The sequence below is a fragment of the Cyanistes caeruleus genome, chromosome 1 (assembly GCF_971803275.1).
Source record: "Cyanistes caeruleus chromosome 1, bCyaCae1.hap1.1, whole genome shotgun sequence".
Lineage (NCBI taxonomy): Eukaryota > Metazoa > Chordata > Aves > Passeriformes > Paridae > Cyanistes > Cyanistes caeruleus.
In genome coordinates this window covers 103,383,098-103,403,999 of record NC_141701.1, presented here as the reverse complement: position 1 = coordinate 103,403,999, position 20,902 = coordinate 103,383,098, and the positions used below count along the sequence as shown (strand labels likewise).

Genomic DNA, 20,902 nt, shown 5'->3' with positions numbered 1-20,902 from the left:
TTTAATTTATTTTATTTAATTTATTTTATTTATTTTATTTTATTATTATATTTAGTATTAATTTTAATAATTAACTAATTATTTATTCTATTAGGGGAAGAATAAACACAAAAAAAACAAAAGGTCGTGGTGGGTTTTTTTGTTTCGGTTGGTTGGTTTGGTTTGTTAGTTGTTTAGTTGTTTTTTTTTCTTTTCTGGTAATATTAGAGTCAAAGGGCAGCAGTGACAAAGCAAACCCAAAAGGTAGAGTTTCAGTGAAATGCTCTCCTTGCAAACAAAATCACCCAAAGAAGACCTTTCCTCCTGCCCATCAGCAACTTCTTCTGCAGCAAACCCTCACACCCTGGAAGAAAGCTGTCTCAGTTTGGGAAACCAAAATCCCCATGTGATATGTGGAGGGTCCTGGCTAGGGCAGAGCAGCTCAGCCAAGCAGTTTGAAGTGCAAAAGAGCACAACTGCGAGGGCAATGCACTGCAGCACTGAGTGTAAAGGTTTTGATTGGGATAGGGTTGGTTTTCTTCCTAGCAGCTGGTACAATGCAATGTTTTTGATTTAGTGTGAGAATAACACTGATAGCACACTGATGTTTTCGTTGAGGCTGTCCAGTGCTTACCCTAAGTCAAGGACTTTTCAGTTTCCCATGCTCTGCCAGGGAGCAGGTGCACAAGACTGGGAGGGAGAATGGACAGGACAGCTGACCTGAACTGGCCAAAGCACTGGCCAGTAATAGCCATATGCTATTCCATAGCATAGAATGTCATGCTCAGTACATAAACTGGGAGGAGTTGACAGGAAGCCACTGACCGCTGCTGAGGGATGGGCTGGGCATCAGCAGTGGTGAGTGAGCAATAATGTGCATGACCTCTTGGGCTTTCTTAACTCTGTCTCTCTTCTTTTCCTTGTCATTAACTTTATTTAAGTTATTAAGTGGTTCTTACCTCAACCTATGTGTTTTATTTTTCCCATTCTCCCCACGCCAGGGGAGGGGTGGAAGTGTGGGGAGTGAGCAAGCGGCTGTGTGGTACTTAGTTGGCACCTGGGGTTAAACCACAGCACTGGGACAGTTGTTCTTCCACCTTCCAAAATCAGCATTTCACTCACTGCTGTTTCATTGTGCTGCAGTTCTTCTCACTGTCCTCTTTCTGCTCACCCCACAAAGGAGACCTTTGGAGCAGCTCTGCAGCCTCTAAGGTCCTGAGGTCACACCTTTGGCTCAGGATTTCCCACCTGCAGTCCCACCCTCTCTCTAGGCTTGGAAAGTGATACAGAGGCAAATAGCAATTCAAATGTTACATTTTCAGCCCAAGAATGCACACCAGAGGTGAGGAAAGAAGGAATTGCCCTGGAAAATCTTCAGGAGCCTGATTTTAAATTGTCTTCAAATTGCTGTGTGCACAGTATCGCCCTGTCTCATCTCATGAGTAGGTTTAATAATCCAGAAGAGAGTAAACATAATTTCTAGTGATTTCAGAGAGACTGGCTTCAAATATTCCAGAGACTCAATTCAGCTTGATGTCTGTGATCTATCAGGCTTCTTTGGGCTATAAAAAGCAAAAACACAGTCATTCCTTGCTCCAAAAGGATAATAGAAAATGGAGTTATTTTCAGAAATTTGAAATAATGTCTGAATTTCAAAAGTTGGGGTATTCTGCCTCTGTATTTATAGTGTCAGTTTTGAACCAGAAAAGAAGTTTTAGGTTGGTGCAGTTTTTTCGTTTTCTTTTGTTTTGTTTTTTGTAGTATACTGGTATCCTGATGGGACCGTGATTTATGGATGAATTTCTTCAGAGCAGTGCTGCGATTTTACTCTAATACCTATTGAGCACCAGAATATTTATGTTCTGAAACCAAACCAGGAAGTAAAGAATCAAAACTTCATCCAATTTGTTCTGTTTGAAGGTATAGCATTCTGTTGTGCTTAAGACTCAGCAGGTCCAACCTGGGTCTGGGAAAGCTTAAAATAAAACTAGTCAGGGGCACCAAAGCAGTGTCTCTTTCATGGGAATGAAGTTTCCAGCCAGCAACAACAGCTAAATCTCTTATCTTTGGCCTTCCTCCTTAAACTGAAGACATCATTACTTTTCCTGATTTATCAGAAAATCAAAAGTGCTGGGTGTTTTAAATTATTTTTGTTGTTGTTGTTGTTTTTTTTTGTTTGTTTGGGGTTTTTTGTTTGGTTGCTTTTCTGTGTTTTTTTAATTTTCTTTTTTGTTTTGTTTTTTATATTTTTTGGCTGCACAAACCTACTGAGCATAAAGGGAGGCAAGAAAAAAAAAAAGAGCATGTCAGTGTAGAAAATTAGTTAAAATACAATGCAAGGGTTGCACACACAATTTGGAATGATTCCTGAGATTATTTGCTACCTCTCATTTTTGTCAAATACTTTGGTAATGCTGCAAATATGTTTGGTTAGGGATTTGTTTATGCAACTCAGCCTGTTTGCACATGTTTTACATCAGTAGTATTGTATCCAGGCTTCTTCAAACAAGTTCCTAATCTGTCAACAAGTTTTTGGACTTTATCACAGTTGAAATCCATTTCAATTGCTACTACTCCAAAATCAATGTAGGTTTTTCATGGAATTTATTTTCTTCAAAAAGTTGCAAAATTGGGCCAGTCTCAGCTGTCTTTCAGTGCTTGTGTGCCATTGTTACAGTGGGTCCAGCCAGTGAACATCATTGGAAGTTATCTCTTTTCCCTCTTTAGAGGGACTGTGTGTTTTCCTTGAGTTTTCATACCCCTTTTTCCATGTCTATTGTTTTACAACAGGGCCCTACTTACCTTCACAGACACATCTTTTACCTATTGCAGAGATTCACAAGGGATTAAATCTTTGAATCTAATAATCCCTTACCATGGAAAAAACCCCAAATATTTGTAAACCCTGGCAGAAAATGGTAACCTTAAAACCTCCTTCCAGCCACATCCCCAGGTCTCAAATTTGGTATTATTTTATCACACTAATTAGATAGCCAGCAATATGAGCTAGGCTTCAGGGCTAAATTTTGGGGTATGTGTCATCTTCTATAGCACCTCTTTGAATGTACATTTAAAAATACAGGCTGGAGCTTTGCTATGTGTTCCAGAAGAGCTCATCTGGAGTGGAGACCCACTGTGACAGGGATTTTTTGATAGGAGCTCAGGAGGATTTCTTTAGGTGGCTTGTGTTAATTTTGTTGCTGAGAACAGCTGCTCTTCTGACTGGCCCTGTTGAATTCTGACTTTTTTCTGTCTTGTCACCCACTCTCTCTGTGTTTAGCTGTGTCTCTAGAGACTTAACACACAGTCAAAATACTTGACGTTAAGTCAGGGTTAATGCTGCTACAAGAACCTTTAGGAGTACTTCCGTAAGGTCACTTTTAATGAATATTTACAGACTGAAAAGAAGGTGGCAAAGATTCTACAATGTGCTTCAAGTACAGTGTGATACAGTTAAAAATCTAATGTTAGTGACAGGGGTATAGGCATTCACTAGAATTACTTAATTTGACATTTCAACACACACTGTAAGCAACATTCCTAGGAGGGTTTGAGGAGTGCTAGAAGACACACAATTCCATGAGCACCTTCACATTGTCTTCACACCTGCCAATATAAAGAATGAGAGGTGTCTCCTTCCTGTAGAAAGGGAAAGGTAACTTATATTAGTCAAAGCGTTTTCCTCAATAAAAGTAGATGCTTGAGAAGGAATGCTTGATGAATATTACTGATTTTAGCAAACAGCAGTATAGCTGGTATCTCAGAAAAGAATTTTGTTAATCAGGATACCCATTCAAAGCACTGAGATGTAAAACTTCCTTGATTTCCATACAGTTCTAATCTGTCTAAAGAAAATAAAAGAGTCAAGTGATCCTGCTGATGGATATATTCTGGATTTTTCCAAGTGAACTAATCTGCCAATAGGGTTGCACTGGATGGAGATAAGGTCCCAAAACCATATCTTTTCTCTTGTACCTTATAATTTCTAAGAAAAACATGGTTTAGTTTTTTGGCTGGGGTTTTTGTTTGTTTGTTTTTTCCTGAATGTCCCTGGGTTCAGCCAAGAAGCAGTAGTAAAAGGAGTGTTTGGTGGTACAAATTTCTTATTGATGCCTGAGCTTCCTGGTCGAAATCAACTAAATATTACAGTATGGCACTCATTTCCTTTGAAATAACTTCTTTGTGTTCTCTGTAACATAAGCTCTTTAATTCACTGCAGATTTGCAAGTGTCCACTGAAGACAAAGAGATTCACTGGATAACTTAATTTTTGCTAGCATATACTGCTTCCTCCTTCTTGCCAGCAGTTTTAGCAAGACCATAACAGCACAGAATCATCAGAAGCCATATGTAGCAGCAGAACAACTGCTCTGCTGTTCTGCTTTTGTGTCTATAATGTGTCTATAAATGCAGTAGTAAATGGCAGGATATTGCAGACATTGAAGGAATGATCAGACAGGGACATGATGAGTTATGGGGGCAGGGAGTTTTTGCTGTTTCACCTGAGAGAAAAGCGCATTAATTGGCATTTATGTAATTAGAAATTTGAATACTATTTTTCAAGCTTTTTCTGACATGGGGAAAAAGTATTTTCTAATTTCTCTCTTTCTGTTTTAAAGGTACACCATAATTTAGTAAGATGAATAAACTAAATGTTGCAATTTATTAAGGATGTTCAATGGAGCAACAAGTTTTTCTACCTCTATAGGCAACAGATCACAAGCAAAATATTTAAAAGCTTGTGATGTTCATAATTATTAGCTACTTGAAAATGATCTCAAGGATTAAACCTAATTTTATTTGGTTCTTCCCAGAAAATTTTAGGAAATGTCACTTGAAAATTGATTTCTATCAATTTTAAATAGGAAAATGATTTGGCTCTGTTTTTTTCTGACAGCCTTGGCCAAGGCCACTCAGAAATTTTTATTGCTGTTTAAACTGCCAACCCAGAAGTCTCTTGATAGTCTCCATACTTCATCTTTCTAATCCAGCTTGTTCTTCCAAAGCTAAATTGATGTTGCAATTTCCTAATTTAAGGTGTCATGTCATCTTATTCAGGAACTGACAGATGCTGAAATCTTAATGCAGTAGTGATGTTATGCCCTGTATAAACTGATAAATCAATTACATTTTCCATTTGGAACATTCTGCTGAATTGCTGTGGGTGGGTCTGATCAGGGAATAAGACTCTTGGTTGTGGTGAGAATAGGAATTTAAATACAAAAATATAAATGATTGGCAGGGATGCTAATAAAATCATGTTTCAAAATATCTCTGGTCCAACTAATAAAGGTTTAGGGCTGTCCTTGAGAAGTGTTTAGTATATAATGGTTTTAACTTAATGTTTCAAATAATTTTCACTATCAGGACTTGGCACTCAGCTGTCTCTCAAGTAAAAAAAAAATAATGATGCCTCTTTGCATTATTTATTGTTTGTTTACTGTTTTTTGCAGTACATGTTCTTATTAAAGTTGCCACCTTTTACTGTACAGGCAGTTTATGACCGTAGGCAAACCATTCAATGGTTTATGGCAAAACATTGCTTAATCAAATCTCATTTAGCAGCAGTGTCAGCTGAAGTCAGCAAAATATTTAAATATTGGCAGTACTGTAAGCATGCAGCTATTCCTTTCAGTTTTGAAAATATTGTGCATGAGCTTAATCCTGAATCAAGGCCTAATAATGTTTCCTCTGTGCTGCTTGTCTAGACTCTGTTACAGATGTTTTCCTGTGAAGGCTTTGGCATGTTGCATATTTGTGCTTCAAGTGGAAACCAGTCCTCCTCCTGCTGTTTTCACAGCATCCCTCCTCAGAACCATAGTGTTAGGAAAGGCCAAGGCTTAGAAACACAAGAAAATTAGGATGATTTAGTCCTTAGGAGGCAGATGTGGAGTCCCTCCTAAATTTTGTACACTTAAATGTCTCTGCAAAAGTGTGTCCCAATGATTTCCTGAGTGGCTGTAATGTAAACAAAACAAAAATAACTGTTATTTCTCCTTTCCTCTTATCTCACCTTGCAGCTTAAGTTGTTGACATCAAAAATAAGACATTTGGTATTGCAGAAACCTAAATAACAGCTTCTTTCTACGCTCCAAGAATGCACAATGGAATATGAAAGCGGTTTATTTTGACAGACTTCAGTACACCAGCAAGGAAGGATTCAAGTTCTTGAAAGATACTAATGTGTTTTTGTATCAGGGGAAAAATAATATTCAGTATGTTACCCTTAAAAATAAAAGCTTCATTTAAAAAGTTTTTATTCTAAGGAGTCAGTCAAGGCTAATGAGGAAATTTAACATTTATTGAAGGTCCTTGAGAAAGATAAAGTTATGTGATGCTCGAGAACATACTTTAATAAGGCACTGAATGGCATTGGGCAAGCGCAAACACACACATCACTGCATATATTCGAGCAAAAGTAACGTTTATGTTGCTACAACACTCAGGAATTACCTAAGGAGGCCTCATTTGGATTCAGTTTACTTTTATAGTAATGTAGACTGTTATCCAAGTTTAGCCAGAGATTCTGATTCCAAAGGTTTTCCTTCCAGACTTTCTTTCCTTTTGTATTGTAAATATTATTTCTTTCCAAATCAGTTACATTAAATAAAATGAGAAACTGAAGTTCCGTCTGAGTTTCAGGACTGTGATTTCTGCGGTCTTGCACACTGCTGCAAGGGGGGGAAAAAAGCCCCCAAAACATTTGAGATATCTTTTAGACTACTAACCACAAGTAATTTTCCTTTATGTGTTCATATTTCCTTTCCCCCACTACCTTGCAAATGATATCTGACACTCAACTGCTGTGAGGACAACCAGGTTAATTAAATAAATATACTCAGCTCATTCTACAGACAATTGAAAGTTTTCATTAATTTTACATTGTGGTCCCTGAATCTCCCCAACTTCTGGAGAACAATGTCAGGAATTCTTACATTCTTATAATTTGAGGAATTTTTCAGCTAAAAATCACTGGAAAAAATCAAAATGTGTCTGAGAAAATGAAAATATTGAGAAACAAGCAAAGTTTTTCTCGGGAATCTGCAGAGAACATTTATCTAGTATGATAACTCATAACCCAGGCAAATAATCTAGAGGCCAGTTCCTACAGAAGCAGGTATCTCTAGTCAGTAAAATATTTTTTTACCCCCAATATTCAGCTTTTTTCTGTTGTATAAAAAAAATTATCTTCTGTGCAAGAAAATGATCCACATAAATGTGAGATCAGTATCATACCCCTGATTCTACTTTTGTCACAAAGCTGGATTTATCATCTCTACTTTTAGGTAGTCTCCTTTATTGGCTATTATGGCCCAAGTACCTACAATGATGGAGTACTTACTTCTGCTGAAAAGACATAGAAACTTTGAAATTCGGGGCTGCTTACTCCATACGTAGAACTATTACTAATTTTTGTTGCAGGGACAAATTTATTACCACATAATGAAATTTTGCATTCTGTAAATATCACATTAGGTAGTGAGAATCCAGCCTGGCAGCACTGAATTTACCTAAAAAAGCTACAGTCTCAATATAACTACAGACTGATAAATCTGTGAGCAGATTCCCTGCCTGCTGGGAAGAGCTGGGGTCTAGAAGGCTCAAAAAAAAAAAAGGCTGAGAAAAGACCAGTCAAGGTTAGTAGTGGGGTGGAATATAGAAAGGTTAGTTTAACTAACAGTGATAATTTCTGGGTACCCACTACCATCGGACCAGCCAGATACAATGCTGTACTGACATTTATATAAGTCTCTCAAATCACTGTTCTTCTCCAGGTAGGATGATCTATGCAACTTGCTACAAGCAAAGAAGACGATTAGAGGACAGTATATACTTTGTGTCCTGAGCACTGCTAAACCACGTCCCTGTCCCCTCCCCGCATTTCTTTGGCAGTTCAGAGAGCAGAATTAATTCTTGGCTTGCAACAAATTTGCATGATGGGAAATATAAGCAAATGACTGAGCTGTAAACTCTCCTGTCTGTGCTGAGGAAACATCGTTCGAGCTGGGTGAGTATGGAGAGAGAGCTTTAGTTACCGAAGTCAAAAGGATTCAGGCTGCTCCGAAACTGCTGCGGAGAGACGGAATCTGTGGGGCTCCTTCTCCTTTCGGTTCCGAGTGTGATGAAGGAAAAAGCCCGGCTCCACGAGCCTGCTGATGAAATGCAGCAGATGGCAGCAATGCACAAAGGAAACACTGCCCTCGCCTTATGTCAGGGTTACTCTGAGCACACAGACTTCACCCTTCCTCACACCGGCTGCCTGCCCCCAGAGCTGCTAAATGTCTCCATTTTACTGCTCTGGATTTCGCTCTCGTCTCTTTGTCAGCAAGCGGTCTAAATCGAGCATCGGACGGGAAGATCCAAAGCTGAATGTCTTTACAAGCTCAAAAGAACATCACTGAGAAGTTGTTATAAATAAATAACCTGAAATGAAAGAGCCGCTGATATTAAGACACACCTACTCGGAAAAAGAATGTCATCTTGACTTCATTTTAGTAATATTTTTAGATCACCTGGACCAGCAATTAAAAGAGTGAAGCAGATAAATTCAATTTTTATGGCTTTTAAAAAGCACTACACTTCATGGATTCATGCCTATTTGAAAAAGACCAGTACAGTTCTCTTCAATGGTGTAAATTATAGAATTTCATCACATATTTCCTGCAAAAAAGTGTAATAGTTTTCAGCAAAATAGGGCAAGTCTTACAGAGAAACATTAAGTATTATTGCCATGTGTTGGGGAGATTATGACATAATTTTTAGAAAAATTTGACTAAAAATGAAGGGAGAAAAAGAAATTCTCCTTTTGATGCCACTCAGAAGACCTTCAGCAGGGAGGTGTCCGAAGGCATTCCCACTCCCAGTTTCCATACTGTCCCTGCTCATTCTGTATTCTGTCAGATCCTTAAGTCTGGGCTCCACCTCGCAGCTTGCACTGGGGCACTGCAAGACCCAGCTTTATGTTACAGACAGATTTAGAAGAACTAGCTGAATGGTGCTGCATCTGATTTTCAGCTGCTGCTGAAATATGTACCGAACCTGAGATCAGTGATGCTCTGTGTTGAGCTGTGACCTGTGACAAGGGGGTTGTGGCCACCCTCATGACCTGGCTGTGGAGAGGAGAGAGCCAGCATTGCCAGAGGTGATGAGCTGCAAGGTGGCTTGGACATGAGTTGTCAGGAATCGTGACTTACAGGCTTATGTGTGTTCGGATTTCAGCCACTCTGTAGCTGCCTTTTCAGCTGCCCATGATTTACACCCTGGCAAATCTCACAGCACCACTGTGATCTCATTGCACGTGGAGGCATTTGCCTTCAGCACAGCAGTGGCCAAAATTCCCCATAGAGGGGTAGGTACCTGTGGCCAGTTCCAGAAATACAACCATCACCAATCTGTCTCCAAAAAAAGCACCAGCATGGCCTTGAAATCAGAAGTTAGGGAGGAAATGGGTTAACTGTATATACTGCAGTTTTCTGACCTCTTTGGCCCCATGATTTTATCTGTGCTAAGGATGGAAACTGTTGTGAGCTGGCAAAGCCCAGCCAGCACCTAATGCAGAGTGCTGAAGCTCCCTTGTGTCTCCCCAACGAATCTGCCCTTGATTTTAACCAAGAGGCTAAGAAACGAGCTTTAAAAAAAAAAATAGGCAGATGAGATTCACTGTTAATCGCAGCTCTCATTAAAAAGCACCCACGAGGAGTTAATTTTCTGTCCCTGCCTCTCTTCAGCGTTCCTGTGGCCCAGCTGCAGGGTTTGCTTTGACTTTCTTCTCTCGGGAATGCCATCAGTTACCAGTGTTTGAGTAAAGTGCCTTAATACCTGGAACTGAAACCAGTTTTGGTTACTGTCTTTCTTGAGAAATTTTTTTCTTTTTTGAGGAACATTGATTCATCTTTCTCTTTTATCAGTGGTCAAGAAAATAAATGAATAGCAAACAAATGAATAGTAAATAAATAGTTAGTTTCTTTTTCTTTTTAAAATGACATCCAGAATTTTTTGCCTCAGCCAGCCAACTCCAGTGCGAAATAGATGAACTAATTAAAATCATTAGATGATAACACTTATCTCCTGTTACACAGTGGTGACTAAGGTATGCTAACAGAAACTGTTCTGCAGGTAAAGTTTATGAGTATGGAGCCCATTTTCATTGTGTGTCTCAAAGCTAGTAGGTGTGATACTTACAATGAAGTTTAAGCAAAAATATTATGATGAAGAGAAGCTGATCTGGAATAATCCTGCAGAATTCAATGCCTTTCAGAAGGGAACCAAGCAGAGCCCAGTCCCAGAAACTCCAACACAGAGAACCATGTGTCTTTTCTATCTGTCTGGCATCAGCTCAATTCACTGACAGTTCAGCTCAAGAGTGTGGACATTTTCCTTTCCACAATTAAAAAAAAAAAAAAAAAAAAATTGTTCTTAAAATGACTCCTGCTATTCATATATCTACATATTGGTTGCAACTCATCAGAAAAGCAATTTCTGGAACAAACCAGTCAATGAAAATGAAAGTAATTATTTCATGACTCTAACCTGGAGGCCAGCCTGTTGGCATCCCATCTAATTACTTCGTATAACATCTTTTATTCTTTGGAGGTTATTTGCTTAAAAATTTCACCGTAATGTTATTCACACTTAGAGAGAAGCAAAGCTCTAATTTCTGCCACTATTGTGATGGATGTAAAGTAATTCTACTGGCTGTGAAATAAATTAATTGAAATTATGTACAACCCTGTCTTGTTTGGAGCTGTATTCAGAATGAATATTGAAGCATTTATGTAGAATCATCTACAGGCTTCACAGTAAGTAAAACAGCAGCTCTTTAGCCTTTACAAGAAGGATGTTACTATGCCATGTGTATCAAACAAACACAGAGAAGATATGAAGATTACTCACATAACCTCAGCTATCTCGGATACGTCCCTAACATAAAATTTAATCTTCCCATTTTTCCTAGCCAGTGAGGCATATAGAGTATGATCTGCTGCTGCTGGGCAGAATGCTGAGGTACATCTGTGCTAAGAGAAAATGCTCTTCCCATATTTTGGGGATTTTAATTTCCAGTTATGCCTGTCACTTAACTTTAGTGTCCTTTTATGGCCTATTTTTTATTTTTATGAGAGGTATTACACGACGTTTTCTCAAAACCCCAAACCAATTATACTCAAAGAGGTATCTGAGACAAATTCATAGTCTAAATGCTCCCTATTTATTTATTTCTGTTTATTAATTTATTTATTTTTAAATAATAATAATAAAAAAATCTTAATTTAAGCTTTCTTTTGAGTATGGTAAAGCAGAAATGATCTGCCAGTGATAAGCCATAATGCAGAGTAGGTTCTCTGGGTCATTCAGTGTGTAAAAAATAAGGCAGTGCTCAATTTCCTTTGCAGATGAATGCAGAGATAATAGAAAGGATAATTACAAGAAACAGCGACTCAAAGAGGGAGAATATATTCTCTTAAATACACCAAAATAACAAAAGGACAATAAAAACCCCCAAACAATGAAACAACAAATGTCAAATAAAAAATAAATAGGATCCTAGAGTATATATTCTTGTATTTCAAATTATTTATTCCTTCTCTGCAGGAAGCAGGGAAAGATAATAAAATACACAAAATGCATTGGCTTACAAGAGTTTGCGCTGTGGATGTAGAAGGTAAGCATCATATGGAAATTTTACCCGCTTATTTTATTGCTGTTTTAACTATTTTACTTTAAATCATGGCATGTATTATTTATACAGGCTTAAGCAGAATATTAATTAGAAGTGACGGTTAAGCCTGAATATAAATCAAGATGTTAAGTGAGTAGTCTCAGTGGACATTTATAATTAGCATTTGAATGTATAAGTAGATATGAATTGCAAGAAGTGTAGAAAAATCCACAGTTTTGGGTATGAAGGGGGTTGGATTTCGCACGACTGCGTTCTCCCATGCAACACACTGGGATAAACATGGATTCTCCCGGCTCTCAGTTTCCCCGAACCCACAGCCAGATTTTCCTCATCAAGACCAGGGCTGGGGCTTTCTCTCGGTCAGAAGAGAACCCGGCTGGGATTCCCTGCACGCCGGGATGTTGGATGGCCTGGCCCGGCTGCCCCTGCCCCCCGAGCCCCCGGGCGGGAAGGGACCGATGGTAATGTCATCCGGGAGGCGGGAGCCTCAGGAAAACCCGGCTGGCTCTCCATCAGCTCGCTAAGTGCTAACAAGTGGTTAAGGGTATAGTTCTGTCTGCAGCACAAGCACGCAAAATTCAGGCAGAGATAATTCACCTAGTAAAATAACATTTTTTTTCCAAAACGTTGAAAACAACTGCTTGAAATCCTTCCTATTGTCTAAATATCTATATTGTAAATACAGCATTCTTAAACTAGTACTTTAGTTGCAAATACAAACGTTTTAACTGCATTTTTTGGAAACTGTTCTCTTTTTTTCAGGTGGAAACTGCTTCCCAATCAATTTTTTAACACTGTGTTTTTGCCTGCACTAACAGAACTCAAACCAGAAAACAACACTATTATTAATTTATTCCCTTGTCATTATTACCACTGCATAACTTGAAGTAACTCACTGCATATGCTAAAAATTCTACCTAGTATAGAAGGAATGGATTATATTATTTTGCTTAATTTTCCTGCATAAACAAGTAACCAAAATTTATATGAAGCCAGTCTGAGCATTTACATTCTGACATATATCTAAATTTTACTTTCATTAAAAAAAGATAAAAATAACAGTAAGAAAAAAAATTCAGTGCAGTGAGCTGTGAATTTTCATCATCATTGCTATTACTACTACTTCTACTACTACTACTGCTATTACTACTACTACTATTTTTGTAGGAAATATTTATTAAGAAATCATGCTGGAAAATTAAAATAATTTTTTAGCTAATAGTTCAGCTAAATTTTAAGCTAATTATATTTCTGATGTTCTGCCAGCCCAGGTTTATGAGGTGTTTTATAAAAGTCTGCATCTCATTGGTATTCTCTGGTAAAATAATGAAGAAATAGGTGTTAAAACCATGAATTGCTCCAAAAGCCAAATATGTCTGGGAAAGTGAAGAATAAACCCAAAACCTCTTGACTTGCATCGGTCTCCTTTGTTGTGTCAGCAATGAAAGAGCACCAGTGAGAGATGAAAAGGATATGTAGGCTTTACATTTCTAAGAGTGAATTTGAACAGGAGGTAATAGCAAACTTATTTTGCTGGAACTTATTTTCTTTATGCTTGGTAGATAAGCTGGTGGTTTCCCTAAAGCCCATCAGCACAGATACATTATCAGCTAGAGAAAATGAGACCAAAAGCAAAGAGAAAAATATCAAGCAGTGCTATAGCCCGCAAAGTAATCCCCCAAGACTGAAGTGCTACTAAGATGCTATATTTAGGACAGAAGCCTTCAAGGTATTTTCTAGCTCATCAGGTCTAACAGTGGCTACCACAAACACTACGTCCTGTAATTGATATCTAAACCCTAGCTGACTCCATAACTCTTTCTCCTTTTGCTTATTTACAGGCTACATAACATATCAATGCCTTCCCCTCACCGTTTTGTGCATACCCCCTGTTCTTGGGTTTTCACTGATTTACAGTCAGATATTTGTATTTCCTTCTTCTTTTCCACACTGACTTCCTGACAGGGGTGCAGAGAAATCCCTCCCTTCCCTCCTGCTGCTTACTTCTCTCTTTTGTCCTTACCCCTTTTTGGTTGCACCAGGGCAGCTCCATTTCAGGGAAAGCTTTGCATAACATTTAACACTTCAATGTATTTGAGGAACACCAGAGCCACATAAAAATGCTGAAACAAACCAAAACTCTGGAAATCCCCAGTTACATAATTAATTCATAAGTGTGTATTTGTAGTAGACAAAACTTACCTCGGGTGGCTTTCCTTGCAAACCTTGCAGTTGAAGTGATGTCTCAGATATCCGTGGGCTCACCAAGGTAGGTGTTACTTCACACTTACCTCAGAATAGAGTCTTATGGCTTATTAAATGAATTAATTTACTGCTAAGTAGAGTTTTATTCCATCAGTTAAAGACAGACTTTATTTAGAATTTATTTGCATTCATACTAATCTAGAAACCGGATTGTGAGTTTATCTGGTAACTATAAAAATTGGGCCTATACTAAGTGTCCTTTTCTGTTTATTATTCTTCACTGATATATACAGGTACACAAAAGCATGGCTTCTGCTAAAAATAACTTCTCTCTAACGCTGAGACCCAAGTTTTGTTATTGTTCCCTGATCCCCTACAAGTATGCAACTGTCCTGTGCTCTCCTGATCAGTATGGGACTAGCAGAGATCTCAGCAGCTCTCTGGAGCCCAAAGTCTGGGCTTGGGAGCAAGGAACTGGCTGGCTTCTCCAAGAAAAGGGATGGAGGCAAACAACCTTGATCCTGTAACTTAGAAAGCAAATACCTATTTTATTTTCCAACAAAATCTGACAGGCTGCAACTGTTTTAAACCTGCTGCACAGCAAATGTGTGCTTTATACCGCAAATAATCTTTACAAAGTTTATACACTTTGTAAAATATCAAAGTTGACCAGCTGTACTACAAACATCTTCAACCCTTTCTGGTCTATTATACGTTTTATTGTGTATTTTGAATGTATATGCAATATATAGTAACAGGTAATAGATGTTGGTTCCTTGTTTCAGACCATGGAATAATCACATCATTGTGGTCCTGAAGGTCTTGCTAAGCCTGACCTGCAGTGCTCAAGAGCTGATTGTGAGGATACTCAGGCAGGAGAGAATGGATTTATCTATGCTTGGGTAAGCTTAAGTAAAACATATCAGAAAATAAAAATGGGGAGAAGTAACTGGAAACCAGTGATTAAAAAGGACAATAATTCAATAAAATAAGAAATGAGTGAAAAGCATCTGTAATTCTAAAACTGTATCTGTCATCCTCTTTTAACTGTTGAATTAAATACTTCATGAGAGCATCATACAATCTGACAAAGGCATAGCTTTCAAAGTTTCAGGCCAGACTGGTTTTGTAAATTTTATTATTAATGATAAATGCTGTTCCTCCCGTACAAAACAGGGTGTGTGTGATTGGCACAGGTGTAATAAGCCTGCCAGGAAATGGCAGTGAAAAAAGCACTTGAAGAGATTAAGTATATAAAACAAAATTGTCAAATGGTAAATCCTGCTAAAAATGCTGTTATTCATAACTTGGAAGATATCATTGCTTGCTATCCAAAATTTTTTAATTAATTAATACTTATAAAACAGGTGTAGGGGTTAGCACAAACCACTTAGCCAATAAACCCACAAAGCACTTGGATGAAGTGAAATATAATATTCTTACAATATAAAAATTCCCGTGACATATCAAGGAAGACAAATATTTTATATTGGACACAGTATATCTGTCATTTTGCAAATTTTGACAAATTTCAAATTGCAAATTTCAGTCTCCTTCAGAAACTGAGGCATTTGGAAACAATCCAGAAAATTATTAGGATTGTTCAATTTACACAACACTATGGCTTAATTGAAGCAAGGCAGATACCAATAATTAAATTAAATTTTGTAAGAGGCTGAACTAAACTGCTGCATCTATTACTGTTTTCCAGTAATAAGGAGGTACACAGTCCTTTCCAGAATTTGTCTTGGTATCTTTGACTAACAAATATATTGCTTTCTTTTTTTAAAATAAAATGGTTCTGTAATTAGAAATAAGCTGTCTCTTTTATTACAAGATATGCATGCTTCCAAAAAATGTTATTGACCCTAAGGATAGGAAACATGCATTATTTTTGGTTATTCCCAGTGTTAACAGTTTGGTCTAATCCATTTTAGATCTCTGGCAGACATTATTCCCTAAATTAGGACACTACGAGCTTATGAGGTAGGATCACATCTCAGTGCCACATGCGATGTTAAATGAATTTAAAACTAGACTGTAATTTTATGACAGTGTAAACTTGAATTTAACACTTAGACCAGTGCTGGATGAAAACCACAATGGCCATCACAATTTGAAACACCAACCCAGTATAAATTCTCCCAATGTTTCAAGTGTGCTGATGGCCTCAGATGAAGGACTTTGCAGTGGAAGGTTCTAGTGCCAGAGCAGGGCACTAAACATCACAGCACAGTGAACTGATGACAAAGTGTTGGCTGGGGAACCACTGCTCCACCAAAAAATATACTCAGTTCAGCTGCTGCTTTTCTGAAAATAAGATTACAATCTTAAGTGTTTGCAAGTCCTTCTGAAGCCCCTGTCAAAAGATTGCAGCACAGGGAAAAGAATAATTTCTTTATGCTTTTTTTACATACAGAGAGGGGAAAAAAATAAGGCCAACTCAACACAATTTGTCTTGAGTTAAATTTTGCAGGGCAGATGTTCTCTGTCCTCCCCATTTTTTACTCATGACAAACAGCTTTTTAATATAGCTGAGAAATGGAAAAATATCGTGCAAAACTGCAGACTACTTTCTGCAGGCCTACACTATCTCTATATTGCATATATTACATAAGTCTAATGTGGCAGATGGTTCATAAAGTCACAACAGAGCCCTCTAAAATTTTTCATTTACATCCAACTATCCACTTTTACACTCATATTTGATATTGTATATATATATTATTGATTTTGTATGATACTGGGACTAAGTCTGAGCATTTTTCAACCCACCAAAGCAGCCTCTACTGATGATATGATCTAAATTTCAGCTACTCAATAACTGTGACTAAATCCTATTCTGATCCCACCTTCTACTACTCTGTGGATAGCAAGAGTATAGGCCTTAGTTTTCTTTTCTTTCAATATATGTGAATTCTAGATGTTCTTCCTCAGGGAAGATAAGATTAAAAAGATTGGATTTCTGAAATGAAACAGTAAAAAAATTATTGTTGTTGGTAAATTGGTGTATTCCATAGCTTACATGCATTATAAAAGGAACTGACTCATTTACACACACATCATGTTTTGAAACATACAAGTAATTAAAACTTTAGAAACTGTAGCATGATGCATAAATGGAAGATAAAGTGCTCTTTTACAAATTCTGACTTTTCTAATCCCATGGGAAATGGTCAGGGCTCATAAACACTTTCACAGCCATTGGTTATGGGCAATGAATACTGAATGGCCAAACATCAGCTACTCAAGGTCTCCACTTGCTTCTGCAAGCTGCATTTTTCTTTTCTCAGCACTCACAGCAGACTTACACAAGAAGCTTGGGACCAGCCGCTAATTTGAAACATTCACATTTTCAAGGTAGGCTTATTTGCAAGCTAGGCTGCAAATCCAGCTCTAACATATGACCTTTTCTTCTAAACAGATCAGAATTATGTGATTCTTGGCAGACTTGATTTCAACTAGAAGACAGGACTGTAAGTAGGTTTTGGGATCAGCAGAGCAGTGTTTATCCTAATATGATTGGGGAATTTTTGTGCATGCTATTTCTATTGGTCCTTTCAGTCAAATTAAATACCCACTATCAAATTCAAGATAATAGTAAATAGTAAATAGCAATGGTTCAGAGGTTTCCTCCCTTAAAATTAAACCAAACCAGGGACCACACTCCCCCTAGGAACACCCCTGCCCCCGATATCTTATTATAAATATACAATATACTAATGATGGACTAAATCAGTTGAAATTGTTTGTATACTTAGCATTGTAAAATATTGGTGATCAATCATATTATAAATATGCTTCAGAAAGATTGTTAACCAGTTAACTCAGGTCTCAAACATTTTTTATACATTATTGTGTTTGAAAAGTTGTTCAGATAATAAATTGACAAATACCTAACATTTTTAAATGAAGAACATGCTAATTAATAAAGATATTTCAGCAGTCCTTAGAAGGATATATATTTTGAAACTCCTTCAGCAGAGAGGTGCTGGAATTCCTCTCTTTGTTAGTAACTTGCTGGATATCGATCACTTTGGGCTAATGAATAGAAGATAACTAAAAAGCCCAAATCTGACAGCACAGAATTGTTCTCTAATTCACTAATACAGGATGTTAGCAACCACAAAATGCAAATATCAAGCTTTTACAGCAATATTAATTTGGTCACAATGTACATCTGGTTTATTTTACAGCATATATTAAACACCAGAAGTATAGCAATTAATGTATTCCATTAATTTTATTAGAGCTTTATATTATTATTAAGCAAAGACTTAATCAAAAGACTTTTACAAATAAGTGTGGGCAGTCTACTTGGTTTGATCTAGATGTTACTATCTTTTCTCAAAAACTGTGATGTTTCTGCAGTTTAAGAGGGGCCACATTCTTGAATAAATGTAACAAGGAAAACAAGAGGAGAAAACTCTCTCCATTCAGTGCAGCATTGCTGACATAAGAATATTAACTTTTGCATTTCCTGACTTCTTACATTTTAACTAGGTAACTGTATGTGCGTATGAATATAGGTCTTCATTTATTTATTTTTGCCTGCAATTTCCTAAGTTTGATTTTTTTTTTTAATAAGAAGGAAAGCAAATAAAAACACAAAGTGTTCTGTTTATGCAGTCTAATGAAGCTGATTTAGTGCTTTTGATGTGGTATTCTCTGTGTGCTGGGTAAGGCACACAGGGATAAGTGTTTCTCAGCTGTGCAGTTTAGAAAAGCCTTCTGAACTGCCAGTGTCCTTTGGATACAGCTTGAAACCCAAGATTAATAAAGTTTCTCTTTACCTGCCTTCATTCAGTTTCTCAGGAAAACACTGTACATAGTATAAATAATTGAGCTGCAGCTCTGAGAACTCGCAAAAGAACATGAATCTAAAGCTGCTCGCACCGGACATTCCTGCAGCATTGTACAAACGGGTTTTAATGATGCAGCTTCTGTAGCAGTTTTCTTGTCCCTTGAGTCTATACACAGAGAATGGCAGCAAAAGCTGGTGAAATAAATTTGGATACTCATAATATGTGTCAACGAGCAGCTGTCAAATGACAGCAGTTCTTTATTATTGATCCTCTCTATCTTCACAGTGATGTGAACTTCTTGACCTGTGAGAGGCACTTTGTGAAAGAGGGACTGCGAGAGAGTATGCGATGTGCAAAGCCTACGCATTCAACTTCCACGCTCTGAGGGAGCACGAGGAGAATTCTGAATAGGCTACATGAAGTATGGGCTAAGAAGGAGGAAAAGTGCAGAACTTCCAGATGGTAGTCCATAATCTTTAGTGACCTCATGCACAAAAGTATTCATGAGGTTCTCCTTTTGTGCAGGCAATATTATCAGGCCAAATATAAAATACAGAATTTATCATACAGATTTTGATTTATTTTTGTCTATTAGTCTTGTTTAAGAAACAGAGTGCAATCTGATAGCTTGTTACCAGAGGAGGAAGTAACATGTGCTGAAGAGGCCCCACTGCATAATAAATTTTCAGAAAGAGAGAAGCAAAATGTCCTGTTTGCTGATGGGTCCTGTCATATTGTAGGGAAGCATCAGAGATGGAGAACGCTTGTAGGGAGTTCCCTATGACAAGTCACAGAAACTGCTGAGGGAAAAGGTTTGCAGATGTGAAAGCTATCCAGCTGGCTTTACACATTGCTGAATGAGAGAAATGGCCAGCATTTTATCTCTACACTGACTCAGGGATATTGGCAAATGCCTATGGGAGTGGTTGCAGCGATGGAAGCAGAACAATTGACAGCACTGGCATTGTGGCATTGACACTGCTGTGGCAAGATACTGATACCTGGGTGAAGACCCTCTGTTTGAAAATACATCATGCAGATGCTCAAGTGTCCAAGAGTTGGGTCACAGAAGAAAATCAGAATAACTAGCAGACGGATCAGGCTGCTAAGACTAAAGTATCTCAGGTGGATCTGGATTGGCAACATAAGTGTGAACAATTTTTAGCTCAGTGGGCCCACCTTGGGCACCTTGGACCATAAAGGAAGGATGTAACCCACAGCTGGGCTCATGACCATAAGGTGGAACTTATCCATGGACACTCTCACAAAGGTTTTCCACGAACGTGAAACACGAGCTGCAGCCAAGCAGGACAAGCTTGTGTGGAGGATGGTGTCTGCAGTATAAACACGGGAGGGCCTGGCAGGTTGGCTCTAACTCACTCCCATAAACCCACCAGGGCCGGGGCTATGTACTTACAGTGGTGGAAGCAGCCACTGGATGGCTGGACACAGATCCAAGCCACCACCCAGAACACTGTCCTGGGCCTTGGGAAGCAGGACTTATGGTGACATGATACTCCAGAAAAAAGTGAGACAACAGGACTCATTTCTGAAATAACTTAAAAGACACCTGGCCTAAAGAGCAGGGCATGGAGTTAGCTGTATCACATCCCCTATAATGCACCAGCCTCCAGGAAAATCTACTGGTACACTGGACTGTTAAAGATGAAACACAACAATAGGTGGTGGGGCATTCAAACGTGGGCAGCCACTGATCACTGCTGGGAGATGTGCTGGGCATCAATCGGTGACCAAATATGTTGTGCACCATTTGTTTCTCTTGGTTTTATTCCCCACTCTCTTTCTCCTTTTTATAACTATATTATTATTATTATCATCATCATCACCATTATTCTCAGCTGTATTTCAATTCTTTAATTGTTATCAACCCATGGGGTTCATTGTTTTTTCCAATTCTCCTCCCCATCACACCAGAGAGGCAGGGGATAGTGAGCGAGCAGCTGTGTGGTATTTAGCTGCTGGCTGAGGTTAAAACATGACATAATTTCATGAAGCAAATGCTCTTCAGTTAAGCTTCATGATCCATGGTAGATGTCAAGCCATGGCCCGAACGCAACCTTTTGAAGATCTGCAAGTATTACAGGCAGACAAGCATTTGCTTGCTCTGTGGTGTAACATTGCCCTTTCTTATCTGAAAAGTTGATCCAGCTGTGGGCAAGGTTTCTGCCTCCATGTATTTGGCCACCCAAAATAAATATGGCATGATTTAACTCCTA

The 20,902-nt window shown here is 38.2% G+C and overlaps 1 long non-coding RNA gene across 1 annotated transcript; it reads left to right on the top strand.

Annotated features, from left to right (window-relative positions):
• Positions 1–621: 621 nt before the first annotated feature.
• On the top strand, positions 622–20,902 carry LOC111923641 (uncharacterized). The gene is made up of 7 exons (XR_015275003.1): positions 622–837; positions 7,754–10,777; positions 11,568–11,637; positions 12,418–13,168; positions 14,646–14,762; positions 17,285–17,336; positions 18,951–20,902. It is a non-coding gene; the product is annotated as an uncharacterized LOC111923641 (long non-coding RNA).